Source organism: Rana temporaria, chromosome 1, assembly GCF_905171775.1.
Source record: "Rana temporaria chromosome 1, aRanTem1.1, whole genome shotgun sequence".
Lineage (NCBI taxonomy): Eukaryota > Metazoa > Chordata > Amphibia > Anura > Ranidae > Rana > Rana temporaria.
Window position 1 is genome coordinate 1,550,601 of NC_053489.1, and position 10,812 is coordinate 1,561,412.

Genomic DNA, 10,812 nt, shown 5'->3' on the forward strand with positions numbered 1-10,812 from the left:
ATCGCCACCACGATGGGGAACAACTCCAGCAGCACCAGGTTCCGGAGGAACCCTGCTGCCCTCCAAGACTCCGGCCAAGGCTCCGCGCTCCACCGTCCGTGGAAATAGGCCCCATAGCCCACTGACCCTGCCGCATCGGTAAATAGAGCCAGGTCGGCGTTGCTGACCGGCCCCGTCTGCCACATCGAACGACCATTGAAAGAGTCCAGGAACGTTCCCCAAACCCTCAGATCGTCTCTCAGTTCATTGGTCAGGCGCACAAAATGGTTCGGCACCCGGACCCCGGCCGTGGCCCCTGAAAGCCTTCGGCTGAAAATGCGTCCCATGGGAATAATCCGACACGCGAAATTTAACTTTCCCAACAAGGATTGGAGCTCCTTCAATCGAATCTTCCGCTTCACCCGGGCCTCACTGACCTCCCTCCTCAAAGCCAACACCTTATCCTCTGGTAGCCTACATTCCATCGCCACCGAGTCAATGGTGATCCCCAAGAACACCAGCTCAGACGCAGGGCCCTCCGTTTTGTCGGGGGCCAAGGGGATCCCAAAACGTTCCGCCAAATACTGTACCGTACCTAACAGAACCCCGCAACAGCGGAAGTCCGGGGGTCCTATGCACAAGAAGTCATCCAAATAGTGGATGACGGAATTCACCCCCGCCACCTCCCTGACCGCCCATTCAAAGAACGAGCTAAACGTCTCAAACAAAGCGCACGATATGGAACAACCCATCGGCAGGCAACGATCAACAAAATACTCCCCCTGCCAGTGGCACCCCAGCAAACGCAAACTAGTGGGGTGCACCGGTAACAGCCTGAAGGCGGATTCCACATCCGTCTTTGCCATCAAAGCCCCTTTCCCGTACTTTCTAACCCAAGACACCGCCGCATCAAATGATGTATAGGTAACCGCACAACTCTGCGGATCAATACCATCGTTGACCGACCCCCCTTTTGGGTGCGACAGATGATGTATCATCCGAAATTGACCCACTTCCTTCTTCGGAACTACGCCCAACGGGGACACCACCAAACCCCCCACAGGTGGTTCCCGAAACGGGCCGGCCATCCGGCCGAGCGCCACCTCCTTGGCCAGCTTAGCCGACACCACCCCCGGATGTCGCAGAGCTGACCGCAAATTGTCCGCCACCGGAGGGACCTCCGCTAACGAACTCGGAATCACGAAACCCTCCCCGAACCCCTGCTCTAGCAAATGCGCCGCCGCCCTGTCCGGATACTTACTTAGAAAAGGCAGCATCCTTTCCAGCCTCACTGGCGTCATTCCCTTTTCCAGCGCCATCTCCGGCCCGCTTCCCCTGTTTGAAACACCTATTGAACGCGTGCGACCCACCACACCCTGAGCACTCGTGCTTGAAGCGGCATGATCCTCCAAAACGACAGGTTCCGTCGTTGAACTGCCAGCACACCCCTTTCTTTTTGAGGGCCGGCGATCCCGCGGAGGAAGCGCCGCCGGCCCCCCCAGGAAAGGACTGGCCCGCAGCCCTGGTCGAGGTCATCAACCTCATCCACAGGCTAATGTCCTTATGGTCCCAGCGGATGGAGGGACGCACTGCCTTGCGCTGACGAAACTGTTCGTCATACCTCAACCACGCCAAACCCCCGTACACCCTATGCGCTTCGTGAATGGCATCAAGGTAACAGAATAGGGCCGTGCAGTTCTCGGGGGCCTTTTCCCCGATCACGCTAGCCAGAATCGCAAACGCCTGTAGCCAATTCGTAAACGTCCGCGGAATGAGCCTATACCAACGTTTTTCTTCCTTATCCTTTTTGCTCTCGTCCGGCTTCACCCGGTCTAGGTGAAATTTTTCCAACGGGAGCAGGGAAAATATTTCCACAAACTCGTCCTTCTGAATTTTTTCCCTCACCTCTGGCTTAAGATGGGCACCCAACGGCCCTTCAAAGCAAATGTAAATTTCCCCCCTAGCCGCGTCATCCAGCCGCACCTTGTCCCCGTCTTTGTCCTTGTCTTTTTCCTTGCGTTCCGCCGCCGTTCCCACGCCGTCCTTGTCCGTCTGTGTCCCTGCCACGCCCGTCCCTGGATTCGCCGGCACCGGGGGAGGGACAACTGCCGCTGTCAGCGCCTGAGCGGCGGGGGCAGGAACCGAGGGGGGGGGTACTGGAACCGGGGGGACCCAAGGACCCAGCGGGCTCGCAACCTGAGGAGCACCCCCATCTAGCCTACGTAACAATTCCCTTAAGGCATCCCACACACCCCCCTCCCCTGAGGGACTAAGCACCGCCACCCCCCCCACTAAAGTCCTGCGCACTAACCCCACCCCTACCCCCCGCAACCAATTTTGATGCAGTCTTACCGGTTCGGCGCGGCCGTGAAGGTCCTCCAGCCGACGGGTTCCCATATCGTCCATCCTCCGCGGGGTCCTCCGGCAGCTCCCCCTCTTCACTGCTGCTGGAACCGGTCGCCGCCTGCCCGTGTGGTCGTTGACGAACCTCCTCACTCCTTCCCCGACCGCTGGACACAGCTGGCGTTGTGACAGGTACGGGAGCCACCACCCCCCGAGGGCTCTCGTCTCCATCGCTGCTGAACTCTTCAATCAGATTATCCCTCAGCACTGCGGCTGCAGCCTGAGCACCACTGCCCCTCCGGTCAACCCTCCCAGACTCCGAACGGTGCCTGGAGGCGGGACCTCCCGACTGACGTGACTGGCCTGGTGTCGCTCCATCCGCATCACTGAACGCATCCCCACCGCGTGCGAGGCCACCGCCTGTGCCCCGAGCTAGGCCGGCGCCTGTCTGAGGGTCCTTCCCACGCCGGGCCGCCCCCCCGACCGGAACATCGCCACCGGGGACAGCCATGTGAATCTGGGCCTGCACCAACACAGGGGAGGTAGGCCTGGGCACCCGAGAGGCTCCCCCGCGCTGCGCGCTTCCCGCCCCCCCGCTGTGACCTGGGGGTGTTATCAGGGCTGAAGCGCTCCGGCGGAATCGACCGCCTCGCGCGCGTTGAAGCAGGCCTGGAACCGACCGGGGCCTGCTGTACCCCCCGCAGAGTGGCGGTGATCTGGCTTTGCAGCCAGTCCGCACCGTGGACCTCTGCAACAGCTTGAAGCTGCGCTAACAACCCGGCTACCTCTGACATCTTTTTTCCCCTTCCTTGCCTTTCCACAGATGACCCGGAGCGCTGAACCGATACACAGACACTTCTCTCCTTGCTTCTTCCCCCGGACTGACGATGCCCCTCCTCCAGCATCACCTAGCTAACTGAACTCTCCTCCCCCACTCCTCACCTCCTCCAATAGTTAATTTCTAGGATCCTATTAACCACCCCCTCTAACTTTAACCCTTTCTTCACCTAAGTTCCCTACACCCTGTCATGCTGTCCTCCGCCTCCATTGCATTGCAGCTACGAACTTGTCTCAATGCCAGGTCACAGACCCACAATGCCAGGTCACAGACCCACAATGCCAGGTCACAGACCCACAATGTCAGGTCACAGACCCACAATGCCAGGTCACAGACCCACAATGTCAGGTCACAGACCCACAATGCCAAGTTACAGACCCACAATGCCAGGTCACAGACCCACAATGCCAGGTCACAGACCCACAATGCCAGGTCACAGACCCACAATGCCAGGTCACAGACCCACAATGCCAAGTTACAGACCCACAATGCCAGGTCACAGACCCACAATGCCAGGTCACAGACCCACAATGCCAGGTCACAGACCCACAATGTCAGGTCACAGACCCACAATGCCAAGTTACAGACCCACAATGCCAGGTCACAGACCCACAATGCCAGGTCACAGACCCACAATGCCAGGTCACAGACCCACAATGTCAGGTCACAGACCCACAATGCCAAGTTACAGACCCACAATGCCAGGTCACAGACCCACAATGTCAGGTCACAGACCCACAATGCCAGGTCACAGACCCACAATGCCAAGTTACAGAACAGCCTGTTGGTAGAGAGATAAAAGGACAGGTGTGGCCTGTTTTTGGCCTCTCTGGACGCCATTCAATTGCCAGCAGGAGGTCTGTGTGTGTGACCAGGAGTGGGAGACTGCGGCCTACAGCGGAGAGTCGGATCGACTGCCCCAGAGGGATATTTGTGGACGGCCCTGCTAATCGAGTGGGTGGATCGGCCTGCGCTTTGGAGCATTTGGGGTTATCTGCTTCCCTGCCCATCTGGAGTGGCAGCATGGCGTGGTGGATCTATCTTCATTGACGGAGGCACCAGGAGGGGTTTCCGGACGGAGTCTGCCAGCCAGCTGGGATCCACAGTGGTGAGAGGGCACCTACCTATCTAAGTAGTGACTGCAGTATCGCTGAGTGAGTTTCTTTCCTACAGACTGCTGCTGAGACCTGTAGTTCCACGGCTGTGGATCTGCTGCACCTGAGCATCTTACAAGCAGACTCCTCCCCCCCATGCTGTAAGGTCAGTCCTGTATTACTCACATAGAGAAGTGGGAAGAGTTCTTCAGAGCCTCGTATTTCTCCAGTCACTGCTTTCCCTCTCTTTCTCTCCGATTACAAAGAATATTTAAAGAGTGTATTATACTTACCAGTGCCAATCAATGCAGCCTCACCAGTGCCCATCAATGCAGCCTCACCAGTGCCCATCAATGCAGCCTCACCAGTGCCCATCAATGCAGCCTCACCAGTGTCCATCAATGCAGCCTCACCAGTGCCCATCAATGCAGCCTCACCAGTGCCCATCAATGCAGCCTCACCAGTGCCCATCAATGCAGCCTCACCAGTGTCCATCAATGCAGCCTCACCAGTGCCCATCAATGCAGCCTCACCAGTGCCCATCAATGCAGCCTCACCAGTGCCCATCAATGCAGCCTCACCAGTGTCCATCAATGCAGCCTCACCAGTGTCCAACAATGCAGCCTCACCAGTGCCCATAAATGCAGCCCAATTAGTGTCCATCAATGCAGCCTCACCAGTGCCCATCAATGCAGCCTGTTCAGAGCCAATAAATGCTGCCTGTTCAGTGAACCTTTAGGGCCCTCGTGCAAAAAGCCTTGATGGCCCCCATGATTTAATTGGTCCCGGGCCCTTTTCTCTGGTCCCATGGCCCTCCCCACTGATCCTGGGGCTCTTTACTCCTGTTGCGGGGCCCTTTCATGTGTTCTGCAGTGGGCTCCCTTCCTACCATCTTGGGCCCATCCCCCGGTGACAGAAAGCAATAGATATGTCACCAGCACACCAGGGAATTCCATATAAGGGGCCAACGCAGTGGCAGAATTACCATGGGTGCAAAGGTCACACTTGTGATCAGCCCTGGTGTTCTGCCACCGTGGGGGCATCTGTTTGTCATAGCGTTGTTCTGGCATTTCTGTCTCCATGGCAGGGGGGACCCAGTGCTGGTTACATTATGGGTCTTATGGGTGCATGCGGGGGGGAGGGGGGCTGGCACTATTGGTTGTAGACAGCGAAGTCGCCTCTCGGTCAACTAGCAGCAGTACTGATGAATGGCCTTCTCTATTGTCATGCCGATCCGGATGTGATCCAGGTGACGCTCCCAGTCCGATCTTATAAACACAGTGGGCTAGATTCATAAAGCCCGCCGTAAGTTTATGCGGGCGGAGCGTATCTGAGATACGCTACGCCGCAGTAACTTAGTGAGGCTGGGGCTGGATTCACAAAGAATCTGCGCCCTAAGTTACGGCGGCGTAGCGTAAGCGCGCCAAATTTTAAATTCTGAAGAGGTGGGCGTGTTTTATGTAAATAAAACATGACCCCACGTAAATGACGTCTCTAACTAACGGGAATCATGTGACCTCCACTTCCTGTATTGGAGCTCCACTCTACACAGGAATCATGTGACCTCCACTTCCTGTATTGGAGCTCCACTCTACACAGGAATCATGTGACCTCCACTTCCTGTATTGGAGCTCCACTCTACACAGGAATCATGTGACCTCCACTTCCTGTAGTGGAGCTCCAGCTGCAGAGATTCACCATAAAGTTCAGTAAAGTTAGTGCAAATAAAAAGAGTATCACGGACAGTACTCAATTTTCTCAGTAAAGAAAAAAAATAACTGTAGTGGAGGTCACGTGCTTCCTGTCATCTCTGGATCTCCACTCTGCAGCCAGTGATGTGAGATACAGACAGGAAGTGATGTGAGATACAGACAGGAAGTGATGTCAGATACAGACAGGAAGTGATGTGAGATACAGACAGGAAGTGATGTCAGGGTTGCGACTAGTTCCCATCCTCCAGATTAACCTGGTCAATTCTGAGGATGGGAACTAGCCTGCTCACTGTGAACAGGCTAGTTCCCATCCCACAGAATAACCTTTTTGCCCCCTAGTGGTCAGGTTATGTATAAGGATGGGAACTAGCCAGTTCACAATGAAGCAGCTAGTTCCCATCCTGCAGATTCACCTAGTCAATTCTGAGGATGGGAACTAGCCTGCTCACTCTGAACACGCTAGTTCCCATCCCACAGAATAACCTTTTTGCCCCCTAGTGGTCAGGTCATTTAGAGGGATGGGAACTAGACGGCTCACTATGAGAGAGCTAGTTCCTATCCTGCTAAATTACCTTTCTTCATTATTACCATACAGGTCATATAGAGGGATGGGAACTAGACAGCTCACTATGAAGGAGCTAGTTCCTATCCTGCTAAATGACCTTTCTTCATTATTACCATACAGGTCATTTAGAGAGATGGGAACTAGACGGTTCACTATGAAGGAGCTAGTTCCTATCCTGCTAAATGACCTTTCTTCATTATTACCATACAGGTCATTTAGAGGGATGGGAACTAGACGGTTCACTGTGAGGGAGCTAGTTCCCATCCTGCAGATTCACCTAGTCAATTCTGAGGATGGGAACTAGCCTGCTCACTGTGAACAGGCTAGTTCCCATCCCACAGAATAACCTTTTTGCCCCCTAGTGGTCAGGTCATATAGAGGGATGGGAACTAGACCGCTCACTATGAGGGAGCTAGTTCCTATCCTGCTAAATGACCTTTCTTCATTATTACCATACAGGTCATTTAGAGGGATGGGAACTAGACGGTTCACTATGAAGGAGCTAGTTTCTATCCTGCTAAATGACCTTTCTTCATTATTACCATACAGGTCATTTAGAGGGATGGGAACTAGACGGCTCACTATGAAGGAGCTAGTTCCCATTCCGCTAAATGACCTTTCCTCATTATTACCATACAGGTCATTTAGAGGGATGGGAACTAGACAGCTCACTGTGAGGGAGCTAGTTCCTATCCCGCTAAATGACCTTTCTTCATTATGGTCATTTAGAGGGATGGGAACTAGACGTCTCACTATGAAGGAGCTAGTTCCTATCCTGCTAAATGACCTTTCTTTATTATTACCATACAGGTCATTTAGAGAGATGGGAACTAGACGGCTCACTGTGAAGGAGCTAGTTCCCATCCTGCTAAATGACCTTTCTCCATTATTACCATACAGGTCATTTAGAGGGATGGGAACTAGACAGCTCACTATGAAGGAGCTAGTTCCTATCCTGCTAAATGACCTTTCTTCATTATTACCATACAGGTCATTTAGAGGGATGGGAACTAGACGGTTCACTATGAAGGAGCTAGTTCCTATCCTGCTAAATGACCTTTCTTCATTATTACCATACAGGTCATTTAGAGGGATGGGAACTAGACAGTTCACTGTGAGGGAGCTAGTTCCCATCCTGCAGATTCACCTAGTCAATTCTGAGGATGGGAACTAGCCTGCTCACTGTGAACAGGCTAGTTCCCATCCCACAGAATAACCTTTTTGCCCCCTAGTGGTCAGGTCATATAGAGGGATGGGAACTAGACCGCTCACTATGAGGGAGCTAGTTCCTATCCTGCTAAATGACCTTTCTTCATTATTACCATACAGGTCATTTAGAGGGATGGGAACTAGACGGTTCACTATGAAGGAGCTAGTTTCTATCCTGCTAAATGACCTTTCTTCATTATTACCATACAGGTCATTTAGAGGGATGGGAACTAGACGGCTCACTATGAAGGAGCTAGTTCCCATTCCGCTAAATGACCTTTCCTCATTATTACCATACAGGTCATTTAGAGGGATGGGAACTAGACAGCTCACTGTGAGGGAGCTAGTTCCTATCCCGCTAAATTACCTTTCTTCATTATGGTCATTTAGAGGGATGGGAACTAGACGTCTCACTATGAAGGAGCTAGTTCCTATCCTGCTAAATGACCTTTCTTTATTATTACCATACAGGTCATTTAGAGAGATGGGAACTAGACGGCTCACTGTGAAGGAGCTAGTTCCCATCCTGCTAAATGACCTTTCCTCATTATTACCATACAGGTCATTTAGAGGGATGGGAACTAGACAGCTCACTGTGAGGGAGCTAGTTCCTATCCCGCTAAATGACCTTTCTTCATTATTACCATACAGGTCATATAGAGGGATGGGAACTAGACGGCTCACTATGAAGGAGCTAGTTCCTATCCTGCTAAATGACCTTTCTTTATTATTACCATACAGGTCATTTAGAGAGATGGGAACTAGACGGCTCACTGTGAAGGAGCTAGTTCCCATCCTGCTAAATGACCTTTCTCCATTATTACCATACAGGTCATTTAGAGGGATGGGAACTAGACAGCTCACTATGAAGGAGCTAGTTCCTATCCTGCTAAATGACCTTTCTTCATTATTACCATACAGGTCATTTAGAGGGATGGGAACTAGACGGTTCACTATGAAGGAGCTAGTTCCTATCCTGCTAAATGACCTTTCTTCATTATTACCATACAGGTCATTTAGAGGGATGGGAACTAGACAGTTCACTGTGAGGGAGCTAGTTCCCATCCTGCAGATTCACCTAGTCAATTCTGAGGATGGGAACTAGCCTGCTCACTGTGAACAGGCTAGTTCCCATCCCACAGAATAACCTTTTTGCCCCCTAGTGGTCAGGTCATATAGAGGGATGGGAACTAGACCGCTCACTATGAGGGAGCTAGTTCCTATCCTGCTAAATGACCTTTCTTCATTATTACCATACAGGTCATTTAGAGGGATGGGAACTAGACGGTTCACTATGAAGGAGCTAGTTTCTATCCTGCTAAATGACCTTTCTTCATTATTACCATACAGGTCATTTAGAGGGATGGGAACTAGACGGCTCACTATGAAGGAGCTAGTTCCCATTCCGCTAAATGACCTTTCCTCATTATTACCATACAGGTCATTTAGAGGGATGGGAACTAGACAGCTCACTGTGAGGGAGCTAGTTCCTATCCCGCTAAATTACCTTTCTTCATTATGGTCATTTAGAGGGATGGGAACTAGACGTCTCACTATGAAGGAGCTAGTTCCTATCCTGCTAAATGACCTTTCTTTATTATTACCATACAGGTCATTTAGAGAGATGGGAACTAGACGGCTCACTGTGAAGGAGCTAGTTCCCATCCTGCTAAATGACCTTTCTTCATTATTACCATACAGGTCATTTAGAGGGATGGGAACTAGACAGCTCACTATGAAGGAGCTAGTTCCTATCCTGCTAAATGACCTTTCTTCATTATTACCATACAGGTCATTTAGAGGGATGGGAACTAGACGGTTCACTATGAAGGAGCTAGTTTCTATCCTGCTAAATGACCTTTCTTCATTATTACCATACAGGTCATTTAGAGGGATGGGAACTAGACGGCTCACTATGAAGGAGCTAGTTCCCATTCCGCTAAATGACCTTTCCTCATTATTACCATACAGGTCATTTAGAGGGATGGGAACTAGACAGCTCACTGTGAGGGAGCTAGTTCCTATCCCGCTAAATTACCTTTCTTCATTATGGTCATTTAGAGGGATGGGAACTAGACGTCTCACTATGAAGGAGCTAGTTCCTATCCTGCTAAATGACCTTTCTTTATTATTACCATACAGGTCATTTAGAGAGATGGGAACTAGACGGCTCACTGTGAAGGAGCTAGTTCCCATCCTGCTAAATGACCTTTCTTCATTATTACCATACAGGTCATTTAGAGGGATGGGAACTAGACAGTTCACTGTGAGGGAGCTAGTTCCCATCCTGCAGATTCACCTAGTCAATTCTGAGGATGGGAACTAGCCTGCTCACTGTGAACAGGCTAGTTCCCATCCCACAGAATAACCTTTTTGCCCCCTAGTGGTCAGGTCATATAGAGGGATGGGAACTAGACCGCTCACTATGAGGGAGCTAGTTCCTATCCTGCTAAATGACCTTTCTTCATTATTACCATACAGGTCATATAGAGGGATGGGAACTAGACGGCTCACTATGAGGGAGCTAGTTCCCATCCCGCTAAATGACCTTTCTTCATTATTACCATACAGGTCATATAGAGGGATGGGAACTAGACGGTTCACTATAAAGGAGCTAGTTTCTATCCTGCTAAATGACCTTTCTTCATTATTACCATACAGGTCATTTAGAGGGATGGGAACTAGACGGCTCACTATGAAGGAGCTAGTTCCCATTCCGCTAAATGACCTTTCCTCATTATTACCATACAGGTCATTTAGAGGGATGGGAACTAGACGGCTCACTATGAGGGAGCTAGTTCCTATCCCGCTAAATTACCTTTCTTCATTATGGTCATTTAGAGGGATGGGAACTAGACGGCTCACTATGAAGGAGCTAGTTCCTATCCTGCTAAATGACCTTTCTTCATTATTACCATACAGGTCATTTAGAGGGATGGGAACTAGACAGTTCACTATGAAGGAGCTAGTTCCTATCCTGCTAAATGACCTTTCTTCATTATTACCATACAGGTCATTTAGAGGGATGGGAACTAGACGGCTCACTGTGAAGGAGCTAGTTCCCATCCCGCT